Source organism: Anas acuta, chromosome 9 (genome assembly GCF_963932015.1).
Source record: "Anas acuta chromosome 9, bAnaAcu1.1, whole genome shotgun sequence".
In the NCBI taxonomy this organism is placed as follows: Eukaryota; Metazoa; Chordata; class Aves; order Anseriformes; family Anatidae; genus Anas; species Anas acuta.
In genome coordinates, this window is record NC_088987.1 from 6212997 (window position 1) to 6237563 (window position 24567).

The 24567-nt window shown below is 38.2% G+C and overlaps 1 protein-coding gene across 12 annotated transcripts in view; it reads left to right on the forward strand.

Annotated features, from left to right (window-relative positions):
• The window catches only part of NAALADL2 (N-acetylated alpha-linked acidic dipeptidase like 2), a 430872-nt gene that overhangs the window by 128150 nt on the left and 278155 nt on the right, over positions 1-24567 (forward strand). Inside the window, exon 1 of one of the 12 annotated variants that reach the window (XM_068691750.1) lies at positions 20051-20071. The exons of the other annotated variants lie outside the window; for them this stretch is intronic. The gene's annotated coding sequence lies outside the window, so the exon portion shown is untranslated. Of the gene's footprint in view, positions 1-20050; positions 20072-24567 lie in introns of those variants that run through there. 12 annotated transcript variants of the gene reach the window in all.

Below are 24567 nucleotides of genomic sequence, written 5' to 3' on the forward strand. Positions count from 1 at the left end.
AAGGAAATAAATGGCATAAATTGCAGTAGCATATTAATTCACATCTTCCTCTAACTAATGTCATGCGCTGGTTGTATCTGTGTGAAGCCTAGACAACTCATTGCTGCACACATTGTGGGTCTTTCCCTACAACACTGAAATTCATCCGTTACTGAACTGGAATATGGAAGCATTTTCAGTGGTGCTGATCCAAGCCACAGCGCTGCTTCAGAGAGGCAGGGGGAGTTTACTCTGTCTAGTAGACAGTGTAGGAGAAGCAACATAACAAAGTACCAACTCATTAATGCTGAACTGGCATGACTGGGATTTCTCATTACCCTTTAACTACATTAAATTTTTCAGTAAATTAAATAAATGTTAATGCAGAAAGTACGTAAGTAATGATCTATGTTTTATTTTGTATCTTTCTTGTTGAAAAGGATGAAGTGGTGTTATTGCCTTCTCTGTTTTATATTGGTGGTAAGGATAGAGCATTGTGTGCAGTCAGTGTGAATTTGTGGATAATGTTAGAGAACATATTACACCACTTGTAATAGACACCATCAGACAGGAATCTTGTTTGTTCCTCTAAAATCTATGATCAGAGCAAATTGTGGTGTTCAATGACAGAATAGGGCAGTGGGTATAGCCAGGCATGTATTCAGGATAGAAAGGTCAGTCATAGCTGTTCAAAAAAAGTAATAATAAAAAAAATAAATCACTCAAGTGTAAGCTCCAGAAATAGTCAGAAGGCTACAGAAAAGCCTATTTGCTGAATTGTGCAGATAATTGTTTCTGGCCAGCTACAGTGGCTTTCTTTAGCTGTATGGGGAAAACAGGCTCACAGCAGAGTCCTGCTGAGCTTCAGATAGGCAGGTGCTTGTAGGGAGAAGGTAGAAAGGAGCAGAAGTAGCTTTAAGTCTCATTTCCAGCAGAGGTGTGTTCGACCTGGCAACTGCAGGCTCCCAGTCAGCGGGCTGTGTGCTGAGGATCTGTGAGGGTAACAAAGAAAATCCAAACTTGTGCCAGTTGGCCTAAGCTCCCTATACAAGAGTCCGGACTATCAGGAGGAGAACTTCAAGGACCAATAACCTGAAACCCCCTGAGCTGGAATTCAAGTGCCCAGGCCCATCCTCGGTTTGAATTGCTGGCAGATTAATTACAAATAACTGATTGAATACTAGATTAGTTCCCTACCAACGTTTTAATTAACTGTGATTAAAATTTTAAGTTTAGATTGCACTTTGTACTGATGGCTTCCTACAAAGTTTTATTGCTTCTAAATGATGCCGTGCTTTTTTGATTAAAAATTTTAATTTCCTGTCAAATAGAAAGCCCAGAAAGAAATCTGTCCAGCTGCTTTTTATTTTAGCCATCTTTGATGGGAAAATTTAGGCTTTGAAAAGTATCTGAATTTTGCAAAAAGCAGAACCCAGATTCTCTAGTGTATTCAAATATGCACAAATGGGCACTGTAGAGCAGGTAGCTGAAAATCAAACATTGTCTCACAGCTATAAAAGGATATCACACAGTCGTTGTACAAGATCCTTTCAGAACTGATTTCATTAAAGTATTAACTCAAGACAGGATTTCAGATTGTTCCTAATTTCAAAGGTAGTTAAAATAATTTGTTAGAAATTGAGAATTGAAATTGATCTATGGATTTGAATCAGTAACTTGCTGAAGTCAGGGGACTCAACAGTTTCGCTAACTTTTCAGGTACTGCCTGGAAATAAACCTTCGTAGTTTCTCACACATCTGAGAAAATACCAAGCCACGATTTTTCTGTTGACTAGTAAAGAAAAATTTGTCCCCAGATGTATTGCTTTGGAAGTACAAACTATTCATTTACCTCCCATCCACCTTGAACAATGCAATGCGGCTGCCAAGCTGGGAAGCATGAAGTCTGCTGCCAGCTTGTCTTTTTTTTTTTTTTTTTCCTCCTTTCTTTCCCCTGTCTTCTGTGCTGGTGCCAGGCTTTTGCCCTGGCAGATGCTAAATCCTTGTACAGTCGATCTAGCTGCCTGCAAGCTGTATGGACGAAGGTGTTAAGAAATGCAATATCAGGTAGCAACCCGTGAACAGTTCAAGTGGAAGCCATGCCTAGCTGTGAGGCCGGTATGTCCTGCACCAGGCAGTGGCGAAGGTACCAGGTCACTCAGGGTTCATTGACATGTCACCGTGTCACTTCATATGATGTCAGCATCCCTTTCAAAATTGCCAAGACAAATTTCTTTCAATTAAATGCAAATTTACATAGTGCAGGAAGCAGTGCTACTGGATGCATTTTCCAAAAATAATTATACTTTCTTCTAGATATGCTTATAGAAGGAGTCTTTCACTCGAGAAAAACTTTTAGTATCCTTCTGATGTGCTATTTAAAAACAGATGTGTTTTCTTTGTAGATGTTCATTGAGCAAGACCAATAATCAGCTTTGAAGTCAGCGGTGTAAAGGCATTTGTTTATTCTTGCAGCAATTTTCAGATATTTCATTGATTCCTGGTATTTTGGACACATGTTCTCTGATGTCTTATGCCCAGAGTCCAGCTAAATTCTTATATCAAAACCACTCTCCCTCCTTGTCCTCCTAATTTCCTCTATGCAAATTGTAACCGATAGAAGAATAACAAACATACAGAAGAGTCGAATAAAACAAATCTACAAAGAAAATCTGTTCGTAAATGGGAGACTTAAAATAGACTTTAGAAATAAGACTATTTTTCATTATGCTGGTGCCTATTTTTGTGTTTCCTGAAATGGCTAGAACTAATATCAAAGATTACATGCAGTATCAGTAGGCTTGTGGGGTTTGTTTTTGAAAAGAAAAAGCTCTGCAGCTTAGAGATAAAATGTAATGTAGTAGTTGCTAAGGTAACTGCATGTTTTTGTGAATAGTGGAACAAATTAGGTGAGCAAAACATCTGTAAATTGTCAATAGATAGGTTAGAGCTGCCCTTGAGCTGCAGAAATTAACCTCTTTGGACCTGCTAGTGAAGCCAAAGAAGGGGAAGGAGGACTGGTCATGCTTATCAGTTTATAAAGCTTGTACTCCTGTGAATGCTGTCACCTCTTCCCGGAGGACAGCTGTGGTGGTAGTGATGGGTCTTCAAAGGGTCTGTGAGCGGAGATGAGTCCAGCCTGTGTGCAAACATGAAAACTGACTGCTTTTATTCAGTCCTAAGCGATGCCGTGGATTTGTTTGTCCGCTCCTCTAAATATGCTAGTCTTATCTCCTGGCTCTGGCGACTGATCGGGGGCTCTGTAGGTAATCCTGGAGCAAGATGAACTGAGCAGTTCTGCTTTGAAGGCAGAGACCCTGTGGTGGTTGCTGTACCTGGCTGGGTGAGGACTGGTGAGTGCCCTGAGGAGCGTCAGAAATGGACAGTTCTCATCTTCAGCTTATGCTGGCAGTGTTGCCTGGTCAAGTATGCTCCTTAAAACAAAATGCGGATTTGGTCACCTGCACAGACAGTGGTATGGACAGAGCATCCTTACCTCCATCCATACAGTGCTGTGCTGAGAGTACACAGCATCTGAGTGCGTATAAAAGTCCCTTTATTTAACCTCACACTTTTACAGCTACAAGTAGATGAAACCTAGACATTGTTGCCAGCTGTTTTCTATGCAGAACCAGCTAGCTCTTTGCCAACTCCTGGTGGCCAGCAGGACATGGTTTGTAAGGGGCTGAAACAACATTTACAGGATGAAAGCCTGATTCTGTTTGGCTGTGGTCAGGATGTTCTGTGACTGCTTTTAAATGGTGATGGCTTGTGACTCCAGCAAAATCCAGCCCATTTCTACAGGGAGGTGGGTATTATTTTACTAGGGAAGAGAAGACTATTGATTCTTCTCGAGTACATCAGAGGCTAAAGCCTAAAAATGAGAACAGTAAGAACAGCAAATACCTTAATGGTTCTAAATCCTTTAACGATCAGAACGATAGGCCTTGTTGCCATTCAGAGCAGATGTTATTTTGCAGAAGAAAGTCACAAAGTATGTCTGGATCTAGGCTTTTCAATTTGTTTTTTTCTCTGCTAGTGTTTTCAGTGCCTTATAAACAAGGTAAACTTCATGTATTCACGGAAGTGTTCAGGTGCATATGTATATACAAATGGTAAAGCTTCAGAGCAAGGTCTTTATCCCTCCACTGATTTTGTTTGTACACTTTTCTGAGCAACTATCTCTGTGCTTAAAAAAGACCTTTCTGGCTTTCTTCTCCTGGTGGTTTGTCTTCCAGAAATTGAACTGAAAGTGTCTTTATAAGCAAGTAAGCTGCAGTCATCTGAGTCTTCCTAAATCCAAAGGACTAGAAAGGAGGTCTTTTTTCATCCTGGGCTCTTGGGGTTAATTGTCCAAACTGCAAAATCATCTGAGTTTGGCCTGCCAAGATTGTCATTTTCTGCCTAAAACAGGAACAGAGGAAATTAGGGGATGAGAGTAATTTAAAATGAAGAAGGAAAGTCTTGTGTAATTCATCTTCAGTGTTAGTCCTTTATAAGCATAAACTTCTTTGTTGTCTGGGATGAGAGGTGGGGGGAAAGACCCAGACATTGTGAACTGTGTTTTTTTCTTCTAGGTAAAAGAAGATAAAAACCCTACAATATATCAAAACAGGCTCTTAGTAATACCCACGCATCTCCTAGAATTTGAGAATAGACTCTGGCCCTGCAGATTTTAAAATAGCACAACTCTAAGGAAATAAAGTTATGTGTAAAGGTATACTGGATTTGGTTCAACCCTGTTAGTATATGTGAAGGTATACTGGATTTGTTTCAACCCTGTTAGTGTTCCAGTTTAAACATGTAGTTTTAACAGGTAATTTAAAATGGCTTTGCAGAAGATGATTGTTATGATTTGGGCTTGCAAAAGCAGAAGTTACAGCATGATTTTGCTGCTGGAATATCATTGTGGAATTTGTTGGAAATGGTAGAGAAGATGGAAGGAAAAAAGTTACTGTGATTGGAGCGGAGTTGATTTATGCACACAGATGTAGTTGTGCTGTACATTTTAGCAATGAAGATGGAGATGTGAACATTGCTGTGGACACGGGGTCGGTCATCCTCACCTTACAAGGCAGCCTTCAGGATTAAACAGGATTAAAGCCTTCTCCTTAGGCACAAAGCATGCAGCTGAGCTGAGGCCCAGGGAGCTCTGCAAGCAATTTCACTGAGCACCCATTGCACTGATGGCTGCCTGGCCTGATGTAAGGGCAGCTCGGCCACAGCAGCACCAGATGCTCGGGCTCGCTCCTTTCCTCCCACCCCCAGAAGCTCTGACTAAGCTCTAGCAGCCCCACCAAGTGCCATTGCTTGGCATGAGAGCAGCTTCTGCTTGGTTGTGCTCTTAATGTCTCAAAAGTCATCGCTGTGCTTGCGGGTGAGTAGGTACCAGGAGAGCTGCACCTAATGAGGATTAGATTTAGCCTAATCTGAACACACAACTTCTTTATTCAATAGATCTTAATTGCGTGATGCAGCAGATGCTTTATTGCTAGTGAGTCAGAGTCTTAGTTAAGAAAAGAAATAAGTATGTATTAACTTCATTTAAGTCCGTGACAGTAATTACCAATTAGTCATGAGTAAACCAGTTGTAGAATTTCATTATTTGTTATAGATTTGAATTACAATTGCCAAGATTCATGCCATTTTTAATTTTATCTTTTTTTTAAAAAAAAAGTTTTATTTTAGGAAACTCCTGCAATTGCAGCTATTGAATAATTTTAATGAGTAAATTTTTTAAGCATTTGAAAATTTTCATTACTGGGTTCTGTATTTAATAGTGCAAAGTGACTTTCGCTAATAAGGCTTGGCGCTACAGGTCGTTAAACTATTTGTTGAATCTGCCTAAATCAGGAATTAGGAAGGAAAAAAAGAACTTTAAATTGAGAAACAAGATACAGATGGAACTACATGAGCTTTGGATTTGTTGGTCCACACACAGGATTAAGATAGTCTACAAAGTGCATCTACACAGAAAGGGAGAAACATTTTGAAATTAGGCAGGTAGTATTTTATACAGGATTGTTTCGTCTTTTAGTATAGACCTTGCACAGATGAAAGAAAGCTATTTGTCCCAGCTCAGGACAGCTCCCCCACTTCATTCCTTCTAGCTCACTGATTGCTAGAATCTCATTTTGGACACGCTTTCAAGTCTAACCACCTGTGTTCAGAATTGGAGCATGGGAGCCCTGAAGATCTTACAAAAGTGAAAACCATGTTCATCTGACGTTACTTGCTTCCATTCCCATGGTGCTTTCCACTTCATCTAACTAACTTTTGGTGTCTCTTCAAGCTAGTTGCAATCAGAATTGCTTGAATTTTAGACTGAGATTGAAGACCATATAAGAAACAATACTTTATTAGTTGGGGACCTCATGCAGCCCCATCAATTTTCATCTTCACTTTTGAAAAAGTGAGAAGAGGATAATGCTGAGAGCTCTCCCATGGAGGGTAGGACTTCAGGCAGTATGCTTTTTTTTTTTTTTTTTTTAATACAGGCAGATGAAGAAACAAAACTGTGTTTCCTGCAGCTCTTAGGTTTTGTTGTTTTAGGTGGTAAATGCTTATTATGTACAGTTCAAAACTGCACATTCCAGATCTCCGTGCCATGTAGTGTGCACTTCCAAATAGCATTAACGGAGTGGAGAGATAAATGCGTTCATAAAATATGGATCTTTATAAATATATTATGGTTTGCTTTCTCTTTTAAAACACATTTGTCCAGAGAATTTACTTTCATGACATCCTTTCTCTCCCAATGAGAACAGATTTTTCCTCTCTAGTCCTTCCTTAACAGCAATGGTTTGCTTTCTTTTCAGTCCCTATGTTCCTTACCCCAGTTGTTTTGTTGTTAAGCATTCCTCAGTTTCTTTCTAAAAATCTCTTAATTAAAAGCCATGAACCTTTAATTATTCTATAATTCTAGCAGCCTCTCTTGAGGAGATATATCCTGTCAGTTCATGGTAAATGTTGACACCTGCATAATATCTACAGTCTTTTGGATGAACAGTGATTATTCCTCCAAAGAACAATCTCTAGGCTTTATTGGAAAACTGTTCATGATATCGGCCCCTAACAGGAGGATCCAGGCTGTTAATAGCTGTCAATCTTAAACACATTTGGAGCCTGTCCAGAATATGCACTTTTAGCCTATTAAACAGAAAGTATGATTTTAAATGAAACCTTGCCATGTATATGGCAAAACTTATTCAGAAGAGTCTGACCTAAAAGGTGGAATTAAAATCAAGTATTTCCTTTTTTCTTTTCTGCCTTATTGTAAAGTCTATTTGAGATCTGTCAGGGGAAAAGTAGAGTTGGTCAAACATTAGGATTTAGACATATAGTTTAAAAAGAAATTCTATTTTTTGTGTGTACTTAATTGGCATTTCAATAATTCACAGAATCAAAGGAAAGACAGGTGGAACAAACCCACTGCCACTGAAAATGTGGCAGAACGATCGTGCACTGAGGTGCTAAATATAAAACACGTGGGTGGAGGGATGGATGGAAAGGGAAGGTGTTTCCATGCCTGATGACAAAGTGCTGTGATAGCAAAGAGAAGGAGTAACAGATACATCTCTCTCCAAATCGTATACAGTACCTTACACTGTAAGGGAACGTGTGGTTTGTTTTCCCTTCGTAGGCAGGCCATAACTACTGAAGTGCCTGGAAGTTCTTTGGGTCAGGCAGATTTTTCTTGGCTTCTAGTATGTAAAAAATAAAAATAATAATAATAAAAAAAAATCAGGCTATTAGCCAGAGACATGATAATCATGACAGCAAATTGAAAAAGATGGCAATTATAAGAGAATGCAGATGAGTATCTGTGCATTTAAACCACAATGAGAATCCGGGCTGTTTCTGACAAACAGGAAAAATAAATTTGAGATGTTTGTTGGCGACATATACTAGAACAAATTCTAGGAAAAATAACTTTGTTTTTGAAAGTCATTTTTTATAATTAAGAATATGAAACTGGAGGAAGAAATACTTAGTAATATTGGAGGTGGGCAGGATTTCAGAGAATTTACCAGTAACTGTGTTCTTTCATCCTTAACTGTAAGAGTAGTGTTTTCTAACAAAAACACTATTTGAGGTGGAGCCACAGTGTTTATGAAGGCAAAAGCACAGGAAAAGTTGATTTTGTTTGAATATAATGTACTGAAAAAGGGATGTTAGTAATGTCTGAATCGGCTCCTAGTTAGGTTCAGATAAAATGAAGTATGTACGCTTCTGTTTTTCTCTTTATAAAGAGAAAAACAGGGAGTAACAGCAAGGGCATGTTCTGATTCTGGAGTGATATTCCTGGAAATGCATTTTATGTATTAGTAATTGGAAAATGGGAATAATCCAGTAGTATTAACTTACTGACAAGCTGACATTCTATGTCTGATCATTTTATATTGTTGAGATACGTTTAAAAATAGCTGAAGAACTTGTGTTAATAAGGCACACCTGTAATAGCTTTCCAAAAGACATAGCTGAGGCCTTTTTGCTCACCATACCATATGCATATAGAGACAAGAATCTGACCCTGAATTCAGGATGCTATGTGCTGTGAATGCAAGAATCAAGTGGTTTAGAATAAGCTCTTGTAGACTGATAGCTATTGCAGACGTATGTTTGAGAGTTGTGATGCACATACGTGGAGTTTGACATCAGTCTTTAATCATCAGTTTAATTTTAAAAGCTGAGACAAACAGGTCTATGTGTCATGAATCCAGTGTGTAACTGGACTTCTAATTGCATATGGTCCTGGGATTTTAAGTTATCATACCTCCAAATCACTGGCTAAAAATGTAGAGCTAAGTGGAGATTGAGATAGGGCTGTGTGGCCCTTGGAAGGATGGGAAGACTGCTTTTAGCTGCAACTGTGGTGTTATTTGTGTTGATGTCCGTGTATTGCTGATATTGAGGGGTACATACCGTATTCAGAGAGGTTTTGTTGGTAATGGAGGCCCAAGAAACTTGATGGACAGGGAGCAATAACTGTTAGGATATTTAGCACATATGCTTAATAAACTGTCGGCATGGCTATGCAAAGTAAATGGCTTTCTAAAGAGAAATAACTGTGGGTGATAATTTAAAGGAGATTTTAGTGTAAAAGGATATATCACTTAGAAGGCCAAAATGCAGTATTAAATTCAGAATCTCCTCTTTAACTGCTGAAAATTCAGACACCCTGTTGCCTTTCCACTGTTTAATGGCTATCAGTGCCTGAGCTGTTACATTCAGATGCAGTTTTACAGTACATTTTACAGTATATCACCTATTTATATTAATACCTTCCTACTACAACATGAAGCCCAGCTCCTTTCTAATCAAACATTCAGTTACAGGTGGCCTACTGAAAAGATTAATGAAATGCAGACTTTATTAGCCGCAGTTGAACATATAATTTGACTATTGAAGTTACTACTACTGCTCACCTAAACCCACACCTTTGACCACAGGAATTTAATGTGTTTGATCTGTGAGAGTGCTTAAAGAGGATAATTGGCCAATGCAGAGGATAGGAGCATCCTGAGCGAGGTGGTACCGTGTGTGCCACAAAGAAGGTTGGAAGAGCAATCGCCTGGTGACACGCATCCTTTTCCTTTTTGTTCTGCGGTCCTTTTGACCAGGTTGCAGGTGGAAGCATGCGTCAGACGGCGTCGGTGGCCTGTGCTGATGCGCAGCATCGTGCGTGCTCAGCAAACATCCGCCCCCCAGCCCGCAATTATGTGTTAGTCAGGTGAACCCACGCGCTGCCAAGGAGAATTTAGAGGGGTTAGAAGAAAAGCAGTCAGGCTGCAGTTTTAGTTTTTCCCATGCAAAATTTATAGGAATAACCCGAATATGGCCTTCCAGTAGGAACAGCAATTCGTTGTTTAAATACTGATCCAAGTAAGAAATAGTTGCGTTGTGGCATAGATTTTTATTTTTTATTATTCTCCAGACAATACAGATCTTCAAAGACGCATGCAAGCCTGTGTGGCAATACTTGCTCGTTGTTCTTTTATACTTCCAGGTCCTAATGAAAACAGACTAGAGCAGTAAATCGCTGTTCTGTCTCCTTCTGACTTGCCTTCTGTTTTGTGCATTCTCAGTCCAGACTTTTTAATAAAACGGATTTATGTGGTGAGGCTGTCTGTAGGTGCATGTTTTTGTGTTTAGCAGTAGTGAGAGCAAGCTCGTGGTTTGCTCAGGAAAAGGATCCCAACAGCAGGTGGAGCAATGAACTATTTACATTGCTGTTCTGACATAGCATGTGCTTCTTTATTTCTTACTTGCTCTGTCTCCTTTGCTCAGGCTGTTCTGATCAATTGTCAAACATCTGTCTGCCAAAAAAAAAAAAAAAAGTTTCACTTCTCTGGTTGGAAGATTGTGTTATTTCAGTTATAGGAAATTTACCAGCTCTTGTAGAAATGGAAGGAGAAGGGGTGCAAACTCTAACAGCTATTGATTGATAACAGATGTATGTTCAACAGGATGGAAGATAACCCCTCTTCCCATGGCTATGATGGATAGGGCGCTTGCTCTTTCCTGTTTCCTTGGGAGCAGTGCTGGGCACCTGTGCTTCGCTGCAGTGGATGTTACCTGAGCATTCCCACTGACAGCACGGCAGTGAGCATGGACGAGGTCTCTGCTGCCAGTCACGTCCCTACTCCTGCTGCTGCTTCCTCCTGCCTTTCTGCAGCAGCAAACAGCCATTTCAGAAGGATGCTTTTTCCCCTGTTTCTTTTATTTTCTTTCTTTATGTGGGCTGACTTGAATTGATGTATGTTCCTAGAAAAGAACAGATCCTAGAAAAATCAGCCCAACAGGCACAGTCTCTTTATCAATTACCCTGCTTAATGTTGAAAGTATCCAGCAGAGTGTATAATCCAGTGTTTCAGTCTATTAGTAAATCAGTGTAATCCAAAGCAGACATAAACTGCACGGAGACAACGTGGGGAACGGGATCTTTAAAGCCAATAGCATCAGCCAGCACTTAAGAAGTTATAATGAAAAGTACTGCTAAGAGAGTAAACCAAAGGCTGGTTTGCTTTTTAGTGTCATTGTGAATAAAAGGGACTCCACTTTTATAGACAACATCATGAAAAAGTATCGCTGGCCTACCGTGGTGCTATTGTGATTTTGTGTGCTTTGGCTATGTGTAGTTAGGTAGCTAACTCTACTAGGAAGGAGAGAGGAAAAATACAAAGAGGCGAAAGAAGAGATTGATAGTAGAACTAGCAGGGAGCCTCACAAAACAGAGTAATTCCTAATCTGCTCGCAGAGGAATCCTGAAGCGTTTCAGATTCTATCTGCAGAACACAGGCAGTAAGATTGGTTCAGGTTTTTGTACTCTTCTTTGTGCTTGTCTTGTACAAGTCATTGTTGCTTGGTAGGTCGTTTTGTTTTTTTTTTTTTTTGAAATGTATTTGATCCATTTTGTTATTTGCTTTTGGATGGAGAAATCTGCATTTATTTTTAAAGGTTCTCTGTCACTTTTCATCCCCATTGTGTCCTGGTATTTCTCTTCAATTTCACACTGGGCTTATACATAACTACACTTCAGTATTAGAGCAGACTTCTTCATACAAAGGCCACATTACTTGCAGAGCATTTGAACTGTCATGAGCTAGATAGGAACAGCTAGCTGGATGTTTACTTTTGGTGGGCTGGCAGGTGTTTTCCTGGGTTAGCAATCGGGACTAAACTAACATGCAGGTTGTCTTCCTTCAGGAAGTATTTTGCTTTTTTGGTTTGGTTTGTATTGTGCTCAGCACCCCCAGCAATAGCCAGTGGCCCAGCAGTGCAGTGAAATCAGAAGGGCTGGATGCTCTCAGGGCATTCAGGCCCAGGTAAGTCGTGCTAGTAATTACTGCAAGCATTCAGTGAATTAAATGCTTTTTCAAATTTATAAAGGACAAATTTAATCCAGATAGCAAGTAGCTATTTGAAATCCATCTCGTCACTGCATGGTGTGGGTTGCGTAGCATTTTTTTGTTTGGTGGTTGTTGGTTTTTCTGCTATTGCATACTTGAAAACCATATATAAAGATGACTGACTGCTGCTGGGTTACTGCACCCCAGAGGAAAGACATAAAAAAGAATATCTGATCAGCCTCTGAATCCGTTTTTGACCACATTCCCTGCCAGCTTCACTTCTGGTAAAGGTGCTTCCTCGGGAGCTGCTGCAGCAGCCCCAGGTAGGGTGGCTGAGTCGGGGCGCTCCTGGCTGACAGGCCTGCGCGTGAGGGGAGAAGGCCGCGCGGGGACAGGGAAGTAAATTTGTTTGTCTCATCAGTCACATTAAAATTACATAAGTATTGATATTACAACTTCTAAATTTCGGTGACAGTGCAGCTGAAAGAAATGCCTGCAAGCAGCAAGAAGCTAATTTAATGAAATATTTAAGCATTCAACTTAACCTTCTGATGTTGCCCTTAGATTTGGGCACTGCGCGCTTGTTGCTGGGCTGAGACAGCACTTCTGCTACCAGCAAAAAGTTGACTGGAAAGTCAAGAACCACTCAATCCATCAGACTTCTGCTGCTTGAAAGTGAAGTTCTTCTCTTTAAATGTGAAAATGATATAGAGAATAGAAGTACAAAAAAGTATTTGTTTTAATTTGACACATCACAGCCTGTACAGGATTATTTTCAAACCTGGTACTGTTTTAAAGAATTTTCCTTGAAACTAGAAGCCGAGAAAATAACAGTGGTTGTCAGACTTTAGATAAAGATAAATATTAATGAAATGGTTCATAAAGACTACAGTAAAGCCTCCTTGGAAATTCTGTCACATTGGTTCCCTCAGTACCTGGGAGCTATTTTGTCATCCATGCGGTAGCTTAGTGTTCTGGAGGAACATAACTATGCTTTCCAGAGCAAGTTTCAAGAAATGTCTGTCCTCAGTAATGTCTTTTCTAACTCATTTTATAGGAAGAACTCCCTCAATTAATTTTCAAAATTATAGAATTATTTTAAATTGTATGTATTGGTCACAAACATTCATTCTGTTTTAGAATACACATCAGTGAAGGTGGTGTAAAAATCTTAGGTATTTTCCATTCGTGTACAGGAATGTACTGTACATGTATTATGCATGTGATGAAAATAATTACATTACCTTTAAGTTTTTGGGCTTAACTATCTTTGAATGCCTCCTGAGAGCTTTCCTGTAAGTGTCATCCCAACTGGGCTCCAGCCTGGTATTGTTTAAAAGGTGCTGCCCTATTGTCGATCGCTCAGCTGCTTCATGGTGTTTTTCCTTCTCAGCATATCCGTACCTGTACTTTGAAGTTGCATTGTGTTAACTTAAGACGTTGTCTTCTGATCTTTTACAAAGAAATAATAATGAAAATAGTTAAGTCTTCCTGATTCCAGCTCCTCGGGCTAAACCGCCTGCTAGTTGCCATTACCTGAGGCTTTCAATCACTTGTATTTTCCCATACCGCCAAACATCAAAGGAAGTGTATTAAATGCTACTCTGTATTAATGATTAATTGTAAAGTGTAATATAGTTTCTAGCTTTTCTTGTCTTGCTTAGAGATTCATGCATCTTTGCCTGTTTATTTGTTTAGAAATTTTGACTTTTTTAATTTAAAAAAAATAAATAATTTTCAGAAAATTCCTATGCAACAAAGTCCGAGTAAAAGTTTTCATCTGGTTTTGGTCAAAAATCTATCCAAAATCTGAGTTTTTTCTAAAAGGAGTAATTTTTAAATCCTGTGAGATGTCTCATTTATGTAATAAATATGTAATCTTTTTTTTTTTTTTTTTTTTGAGAATGTAAGCAGTATGTATTTGCTTACAGTTCAAAACATTGTTCAGTGTACTCAATCAAAACACACTTTCTTTGTAGGCTGATTCTGGCTGTATCCTTGACTCTGCTTCTCTGTGTTTGATTTGCCTTTTTTTTTCCCCTTCCGTTGTCCTCCCTTCTCCCTTGAACACACATCCCTCAAATAAAGCCTCTTTGTGCACACAGTTAACAGTATTGACAAGCCTGTGTTTTGGGCAGAGATGTGTCCCTTGTACTTTGAGAATGCTGTCATTTCAGCTACCTCCTTCACGAAGAGACCAAGCAGTGCCTTTGCAAGTATGGTGGTTAAAAATCTCCCCGTTAAACTTCAGGGGAATTTTGTGCAGAATGCAATAGTACTCTTGGTTGTTTTATTTGCACAAATTAAGAGATAACCACTAGGTTTAGAAAAGTCAGGGTTTTTTATTTATCACTTTGAAGCATGTGAAATGCCATTAACTGAAGGAATAAAAATACAAATATATGATTTTATCAGTAAAAATAAACATGAAATAAAAAGGCTTGTTGATAACTATATAGAGGGAAATCAGCAAACTGCATTTAAAAAAAAAAACACACACAAACAAAAACTATCAGTTTTATCAAGTAAAACACACTTCAAAAGTTTGCGGTGTTTTTGCATCCTAAGATCTCATTCTAAGACACTTACATAGAGATAGGATCAGTAGTACTATAACTGTATGCAGACCTGAATTTAATTTACTGCATTTACATCTTTCATCCACTCATCACTGAGAAATTGGTCCAACTTCCATGTAGTTGTGGTGAATTCAGGTTTTAGAGATAATTACTTTGCCATTCTAGAGATGAAATCAAATGGTGAATTAAACAGGAACTCTGAATTTAAATTGTAACCTGCCTTGACACTGAATGTTGCAAGTCTTTGGAGAGATAAATTTTATCTTTTTCTTTTTTTGTCCAGTTTTTATAAATCTCCTCAGGAGCTTTATCTCAAAACTAAAACAATACTGGAACAATACTTCCCAGAACTGGAAAGTTTTTTTTTGTTTGTATTTTAATTCTTCTTTGGAACGAATCCCCACTGCAAAGTTGCAATTGTTGCAATGAAAGCTTTTTTGATATCATATATATTTTTGCTTACTTAGTCATCTTTTGGAAGGTCTGACTGTTTTCATGGGATTCAAGATGTCCTCTGTAGTTCTAAAGTTGTTTTAAATTCACTTAAAAATAATAATTAAAAACAAAACAAAGCAAGCAAACAAGCAAAAACAACAACAAAAAACAACCACCACCATAAAACTCTCCAGAAGCATAAAAGTGAAACTTTTTTCTTACCAATCGCATATACGTGTTTTTCATTTGCCTACAGATTTTAGTACTAACTGCAAGAACAGCAAGCTAAGTTTTGCAAATGTTTTTAATAATGTATTGAAAAAAGTTTGAACCAAAAGGCTGCCTCTGTTGGAAATTTTTAGCTTTATAGCATTCAATTCTACTAATGTCCATTATAGCAACATTTTACAGCACACAAGGCTTTTACCAAAATAAGCATTTTTCCAATACTCTTGTGAAGTATAGCATTTCAGTATGCTGTGTAGAATGTTGTGCTTTCCGATACTTATATTTATGCTTTTATATTTATTCTGCTTCAATCTTCCATCTTTTGCCATTTGACAGAGGTTATCATTGTTGTGCAGATTGTGGTAAGATTTGTGTGTGTATAGCCTGGTTTGCTTTCTGTAGCAGTCAGAACTTCTCTAGAATAGCTTGTTTGTGCCTTAATTCTGGAAGGTTGGTATTGTTGCATTTAGGAGGAAGTTTTCATTTCTACATTTAATTTTCTCCTGGTTTGTGTTGGCTGTACCTGATACTTCACAAGCCATGTTATTTCTTAGTTCTCCTATTGGTTTATAATGTTGCTGTTTGGTGCTGTCCTTTTGGATTTATCCACTGCTGTAGAGGAGTAACCTAGAAAACAGTCAGTGGTAGGTCAGCTTCTTCTAATCGGTGCACAGGAGGCTCAATATTGCTGGAGAGACACATCAGATCTGAACAGCCAGAGCAGCACTCACTGAGCATCTTCCCATTGTTGGCAGTGTTGTATGAACTTTTGGTTTTAGTCTGGCTTGACAAGCTTTTGCTTTTCCTTCTGTTTTTGTCACTGCTGAGCCTTTCTTTCTTGAATATGCTCATTGCTCTGTTCATGACAAATTGAATTAAGAATTTTTGCTAAGGCCAGACTTGTAATGGTGTCTAAAAATAATTTCAAGACCAACAGTGTAATGTCTTTCAGTAATTGTTAAATACGAGTGAACTGACTAGGCTAAAATAAGAATCAGGCCAATTAAACCTCTGTTTGAGGATAGTGATGCTTGTAATTAGAGATGCACAGGAAATGTTTCTCCCTCTCACTCCCCATCACTTTCCTCCTTTATTTTTTCCCCCTACAAGACATCAGAAAGTGAAGGGATATATGTCCCTATATATCCTTTTCTTCTCAACGTGTCATTAGCACAAAAGCCTTAACAGAGCAAATGGAGAGATTACTTCTAACTTGAGATCACCTTTACCTCGTCAGCTACTGCTAAAGCTGTTATTTGTACTTTTAAATATTGTTCACTTAATGAAAATTCACAGTAACAGAAGAAAGGTGAATGGTTTTGATGTAAAAAATAAAATATATTTTATATATTAAATATTATATATATATACACACACACACTACCACGCTTAAATGTTTTATAAACTTGTGTCATATGAAGCCTTGGGAAATCTTGTGCTCATGAATGCTTTCACAAATTATGTTTATCTTGTATGTGCACAGGAACAAATTATTATTATTATTTGTCTTCAGGGCATCTGAGAGGGGGACTATTATTGCCAGTTCATTTTAAGCTAAGAAATATATCAATAGGACTTGAGACTTTGCAAGGTCACTTCAAATGGGTAGAGTTGTATGAAATTTCTTGTTGAGACTTGAAAGTGGATGAAATTCAAGTAGTTTTATCCCTTCAGTGTGATGTGAATTTCTTACCAGTTCAGGATAAGTAAATAAAAAGACTAGTAGAAGTGTCACAGAAGTGATTAAAATTTTCTTCCAGGTTTTGCTGTTACAGAAAGGGAAAGAAAACCATAGCTTTGGAAAAAGTAAAGTAAAGACCAATTACATTTAGTTAAAATTTGCACTTTCCTTTTTACCTCTTTCCCCACAGAAAAAGTGTTAGAGTTACATTCTGTTGAATGAGTTGTTCGGAAAATATGAGAGTGAAATATCTGAGCCAGTTACATGCAGCTTAATTATAGCATTATATGTTGGATGCTTTCCAATACTAGCAGCAATGTCCCTGTCCCTCCCAGCTGCAACTCAGGAACCTGTAAAACACAATATCGAGTCATTTTGAATTTTAGGATATGTTTCTTTTTCTGGTTCTGGAGATGGTGCAATTCTTAGGAGGTTTTCTCACTTCTCATCTTCACGTTTCAAAACCAGGGAGATGATCACTGTGAAATAGCGGATTTGGGAAGTTTTTATAATCTCAAAAAGTTTTTGAGATTTTTTTGATGGTACTTAATAGTTCTAGTGTTTCAAGCAATGACAACAGAAGCAAAACCACGCAGCTATGAGTAATTTGCCGTTTCCCAATAACTTCCAAACAGATTCCAGTGGGTTTGTCATAACTTTCACAATGACTTTGAAGAGTATTCAAATGTACCTCTCATGTTGAAACACTGTTAGACTCAGGTTTCCCACACATCTGCCAGTAGTGTGTCCTAGTTAGTCCTCTGCAGGGCATTCCCAGACTGATGTGTGAGAATTTGGTGGTTAAACCACTCCTGTTTCTCCCATGCAGCTGCCAAACCAGTTGTTTTAGCTATCGACTTTCTCTTTTAATCTTCGCTGTCTTGGTTATCCACATGTACTAAAAAATGCATGTTATTAACTCAGATGATGACAGAAGTACTGAACGTAAACTTGTCTAAACTGGGTATGTAATTTGAAATTTGTAAGGGGAATTTTCAAGTGGAAGCAAGTTTTCCACCAATGCTGTTGTAGGTTCTGTTAGCTTTTCAATCCATATTTGAAAATGAAAATTATATTTTCTCTTCAATCCTGTGTCAGAGGAACTTTGTTAATACAAATAATGTTACATTTAATTTATTGCCAATAAGGAAGTAAGATTTACAGGGAACACCATATAAGTAGAATCTAACTTGGTATAATGATACGGAGGAATGCTATAGGCAGTAAGTCCTGGAGGATCTGCTGAAAAAACACTCAGCATGACCCCACATATAGACCACAAAAAACTCGCAGTACAAACACGAGACCTGTAGTAGAAGACTGCAACTATTACACATTATAATGCCAAAAGGAAAGAGCAAAAAAGCAAGGGCATTGCTCTGGTTACTTGCAGTAGAAGCACATTACATAGTTTTCAAGCCACTCTAGGAGTGGACAATGGAGATGGCAAACGAGAAGAGACGTCAGTGCCCTCTGCAAGTCTTGAGATACGTGTTTCTTCCCTATAGCATTGACCATATTAATAAATGTCAAAGGCTAATTCTTAATGAGCAATCCCTAAGACTCACTGCAGCTGTGGGGAGCTTTCTCATTATGATCATGCAGGGCTGTTTTTAGTTTGGGGGGTGGTGAATAAAAGCTTTACTGATTAGAGATCTTGGAGAAAACCACTGCTAGTGAAGGTACGCTGAGCTAGAGCTATCAAACCTTATGTAGAAGAGCAGATGCCACAGTTTCAGTTTAGACACCAAAGGAAACTGCCATTCATTTCAGCATTATTGAAGGGCTTTCTTTTCCTCTCAGCCCATGTTATTGCATCTTGATGCCTGTGGAGTACATCGACTGCCTCTTTGCAAAAGTAATGGAGTAGATTTAGTCCTTAAAGTAGATGCCTTGTTCAAGCTGGGGGTGAAGCTTTTTTAGGGTTTTGAGAATGGTAAGGATGAGCGAAGATCTTATTTTCCATTAGTTCATTCCAATTGTGTTTGTGAGTTGGCTTTAGCTCAGACTTGGCAATTGTTTTCAGATATTGTTGGGTAAAACTGCAAATCTATAAATCAAATCTAAGGTTGTTAAAGCTAAAAATATTTTATACTTCCCTTGTGGATTTGATAAGACTACTCTTATAGTCTTTCTTGCTTGCAAATTATATAATTAAATTAGTTTGTGTGATCAGCTTTCTCTAATATTCTTTAAAATCACTGCAAAATAACAGACATAGGGGTAGTAATCACAGAAGTAATGGGGAATTACAATTTCTGTGTTTTAGCTAATGTATACTTAATTTGGTGATATATCTTTGAAATGTTAGGAGTCCTTTTTTTTTTTTTTTTTTTTTAACTCATCTTTTGATATTAAATGGAGAACTTGTCCTTTAAAAATGAGTATTGGTGGATAATAGGAGTAGCAATAGAGGAAACCATAAAATATATGCTCAAGATGCAGTGAGAAAAACAATAGGGCCACAGGTAGCACTCAACTCTTGAAGGTCCATTTCTACATTATTAAACTAAGCATGAGACTAGGCTAAAGTGCAATTTAAACGTGATTAATCTCAAATAAATACTTGGTAGCAGCATAATCTATGCAAATCTATGTAAATAGGTAGTTATGGTGAATTAGAATGTAATAGTACTGAATAGACTACTCAGGATTTCATTAACTAAAAAAGACTGAAGACCCTCTTTACTAAGAAAAAATACCCTTCTTTCTATACCAGTTGATTTAGGTTGTTAATTTGAGAAGCTAATCCTTAATCATAATAATTAGAGACAGATTTATTGAGCTTTCGTGAATTTTCAACTAGACTACTAGTTGTGTAATCCAATGTTTATTAATATAAACAAAGTAAATTAGAAGTATGCTACTATAAAGAGGCAAAAACTTCAGGAACTTTCATGATCCTCCCAAATTCCATTAATTTAACAGTGATATGTTGTTCTTGGTAGTTTTGCTTGCTCTGATCTATTTCCTTCCTTTCCACCCCTGCACTCGTAGTGCCACAGTTCAGCCCAGATGCACAGAAGGCTGTGCCATGGTCTTTAACTGTGCTTCCAGTTACGTAATCTGCACAGATTGATGTTTGGGTGGAGAAGTGAGTATAGAAAGCTTATCAGCCATTGGTAGCCTTACATTTTTATTTTGTACGTAGTCCCATGAGTAAGCTCTTGTCCTTCATTCATCTGGAGGCTTTGAGCCAGGATTGCCAGCACATCGAAGACTTGACGTGTATGGAGGCTCCCACCCCGGCGTGGCACAGCAGCCTGCCTGCAAGAACAGAAACGCCGGGTACAGCCATGTCTCTGTGCTGCTCACAGGTAGGGGGAAGTGAATTTTTAGTCTGCTCAAGGTGTGAAAGCTAAGTCTCCATTTCTAGCTTTGCTTCAGAGAAGGTGGTGTGTGATGGAGTAGTGAAGTGAAGAGGACAGAGGTTTTCTCACACTCTTAGTGTTTCATATTTGTTCCCTTACTAAGGCCTTTGGCAGTCTGGGTTTTCCCACTCTGCAGTTCGCATGTCAGATTAGCACTTGGTTGTAGCAAGATGTTCACGTGCCTGGACTCCTGCTTAACCTTTCCCTGGGGTTTGGGCAAAAGTTCTATGGGCCCGTGTATGCATGTGTGCAAACAGATCTTTCCAGGGGTTTATTGGCCTTGTGTGCTGAAGCACCTTTACTGAGTCATGTGGGAAGTGACAGGGGGAGGAAAATAAATCGGATTTCTTGAGATTTAGAAGCATTAATATTTAGAATCAGTTTCTCATTATAAACCTTGTTTCAGCACTTATTGAAATGCATGGTTCCTCTGATGGCCTGCTTGAGCCATGGGGATTCAAATTCTAGTTTTTCTCTTTGAAAGTTCTCTTTTTAAAAAATAGGAATAAAATAATGCAAGTTTCACAAGGTTGGAAGATTGCTGGTGCCTGAAGAGTCCAAACTGAAATAAATTGTAAATCTATGTGCATGTAGCAGCTGGGGGAAATCTACAAGTATGTTCATGTCGCTTTCCTACTTCCTCCTCCAAAAATCACAAACCAAACTGATGCACAAATCTGAAAGAGTTGTCTGCTCTTCATTCTTTAAAGTATCTTTTTTTTCCTTTTAAAATTTCCATTTGCCCCACCCCTCTCCCCCTACCCCAAAACTGAAGAGACCTTTTTTTCTTTTTCTCTATTTTTTACAGAGTGGTTCTTGACATCTCACTTTTTTTTTTGGATATACATGCTTAGCTCTGTATTGAAAATGACATTGCAAATCTAAATACTATTAGAAAACTTCAGAACTCACTTGGTAGGAGGAAGTGTAAGGAAAGCAGCAACTGCTGTATTCATGGCTTTTGAATAGCAGTTTCTTATAATGCAAAATAGTAGACGGTGGTAATAAAGAAAATAATTTCCTATCCAATCCAGTCTCCTTCTTTTAAATCACCTGACAAAAATATCACGAAGAAGTAGTTGGGTGACGTGCTCATCAGTCACTCCAGTTATTCCGCAGAAGCTTTCCAGCGAGCAAGTTATGAAATAAGAGCGGCTTTGCAGTGGAAGCTCCTTAGGGTAGGTGGTTTCAGTTTTGCCTCCCTTGATTTGAGTAAGGCAGGCCTGTTTGCAGTCATGAATTCTTGTGGAGCATGCCTTCACATGCAACTTTTTCATACCTTTTTGGATCGTCTTAAAAGAAAGAAATACCTGTAGTTGACCTACTTAATCTATGTAATTATTTTACTTTGCTAGGGTGTATGCACATCTTGTTCTCATCTCCATATTTTTTTGCAGCTTGGCAGTTGTTTCATAAGTTGTTAAAAATACCATCTGGCTAGTAATGGGAACTTGGGCTTAGCGTTTCTGCTGTTACAATTACTGGCCAGAACAATAGAGACAGAAATCAGACTACTGCTTTACAAAGTCAAAGCTCAAACATTGCTTCCTCAGAAATCCTATTGGATTAATTGAGATCTTTTTAACAACAATTAGTAAGGCAAACTGAGTCCTGCTGAAAGTGAGTGAAATGTCAGTGGTTATTGGTTCTAGTTAAAGTGCACCCATTTCTCAATAATCAAAGCTTCATGGTGCAGCATCTCTTAATTTATGAATTTATTAAGAGACTTAGATCCAAAGACTATCTTGTGTTTCTTTTTTGCAATGTCAGTTTTGCATGTTTCTTGTTTCCTGACTCAAAAGCAACAATATTATTTAAATCTCCAGAGTTTGCCATTGACTGTTTCTGAATCAAATTGCATCCAAGTAGGGTTAAATAAAGAGGGCACAGTTCTGTAAAATCTGGTATACTGTAATCAAACAAAACTTGCATTAAAATATAACTACTTTTTAGGTATGCAGACTCTAATGGCATCTAGTGATTTGGTTATAGCACTTTTGACCCTGGTGCTTTGCTTCACATTTTTCTTCTAAATGTTGCTTTCATGAAGTTGCCCTAATATATTCTTTCCTCTGTTTTTGAAAGTGTCGCTTTGCCCCTTAGCTATCATAGGGAAACAGCTGTGATTTAAGACATCAGCTTTGCTATTAACATCAAGTGGCTGCATAACAACTATGAATCATTTTTATGAATGTGTTCTGACTAAATCATAGGACTCATTAGGTGTGGATGGATGGGTATCTGAGAAAGTGATATAGGTAAGAGGCTGTCTTCTAAGATAATGAAAAAGTTTTCACCTTCACTTTCCTTTATATGCTTTGCCCTAGGAATGGTAGCTTTCTAATACAAATAGTTGGAAACACACAGCTGAAAATGAGTCTATCATTTTAAAGCCAGTCATATTCACAAGAAAAATTCATGTGATTGAGTGATAATTATTCACAATAGGGACTTCTGTGGCAGAGTATTTTATCAGACAAGCAAATTAAGTTTTTTTGTAGTTTTTTTTGTTTTGTTTTTTTTCCTAGTTGGAAGCTCTCTTGCATCTGTTGGCCTGGAAAGAATTGTCCCTGGTGTTCTCTTAAGAAGGCACGGAGATTTATTGTAGTGAACTGCACAGAAGTGTGCAGAAAACAAATACCCTGAATTTCGGTTTTGTCATAACAGCCCCTTAAATAGTATGTGTTCCTTCTACATACTGTCTGCGTGGGGGAGTAATCTTTTCTGTGTATATATGTGGGGTTTTTTGTTTGTTTTCTCAGGGATATTATTTTGTTCTTCAGTAGAAGAATCCAAAGATGTAAGCAAATTGCCTCTTAGACAAGACATCTTCTAACCCAAGAAACAGATTTCACCCCCCCCCAAATGAATCAGGTTAATCTGCTTTTCTTGATAATTTTTTGCTATAGTCAGAATGTTCATGGTTGCTCTCTAAATACTAATCTTAGTTTGATAAACTTTTTAATTTATTTGCTGCAAAGAATGCTTATTTAAAAACAAAACAGAAAAGTCTAAACACTAACTGCCTCAGGACATCACCTCATTAGAAGCACAAATTCAGATTGATTGGGCTGATACTGATGGTAATGATGATAATAATTGCATTGCAGTAGTGCCTTAGGATCTTAGCTGTGAATGAGGTTCTCACTTGTACAGAGTTAAGATCAATTCCAGGCCTGAAAAAAGATTCAAAAGCAGATGTAAAATGTGAGAAAAATAAGAGCTTGTATTTAAGTCCTCTTTTTTCTTTTTTTTTTTTTTTTTTTTAATTCTTGTTGGGAGGCGGCTGGGGGAGAGGGAAAGAAAAAGGAGGAGACCCATCTGTATTCTAATCAGATATGTTAAATTTTCTTAAATGCCTTCAGAAGAAAAAAAAAAGGCAAAGCAAAATATCTGTCAAGATGATAAAATGTTTGAAAGAACTTAAGCAGAGCACTTGTATAAACGCTGCCATGCAAGAATATGGCAAGTTGTGCCCTTAGATTTGCAGTAAGCAGTTAATAAAGAAATAAATTTAATGCAGGTTTCAGCTGTATCAATGCGCATAGTGTTAGTAATAAGCAGGGAGTACATATGCCTGTTTGAAGGATGAATTGAGGTTTATACCGAGCTATTGCTTTTACAGTCAAGCAGATGTCAGTGGCTTGCTTTACAGGATATTATGATATATGAAACTGAAGGCTTTTGAGTAGTAAAAATTACTCCTGTCAATTCATCTTTGTGTATGGCGCTTTGATATATCATTCACGGCTTAATTATATTGTCATAGTTGAGGGATTAAAACAAAAGCCAGGTTGACTCTTGCTTAAACCTCTCTCTGAAATAATGCTGGTAGGTGAACGGGAAGAAGAAATCCATAAGATCTCTCTAAAATTCCATTATAATGTATTGTGCCATCAATAATAGGTGCCTTCCACGATGCAGTTTCACAAACTGCAGTTAGGGAGATATTCATCAGCTATCACTCACTACATAGGAGTACAAACTACTAATGTCAGACTTACCAGGGAGAAAAAAAATGAGAGAGAATTGTCTTTTGTGCAAGACTTGAAGCGGTTGGGTTTGGGTTGTGCCAAAACTGACTGGAATTCAGGCAACGGAACAAAGAAACAAATCTGTCGGTGCAGGTTTGTCAGGCCTGACTGTAAAAAGGGGTTGATAACCTTGTCCGGGAAGTCATCGTTGTCACCTGCCCAGAAATGGGGACAGTTAAGGTGGGTGATGGGAGATGGGACTGCTCAGCTGCCATCAGAGGCACCAGGAGGGATGTCCAGTCCCATCCTGGGGCTAAACAGACTTTTTTTGGATATTGAACCGGGTGTGATTTGTTACCAAGGAGACGTTTGGTTTTGTGTTTGTATATTAAGTGGAGAGTTAAAAATGACAAAACAAACTCCATAATCAAAATAAATTGTAGGGTGTCATTTCGGCATGCAGCTTTT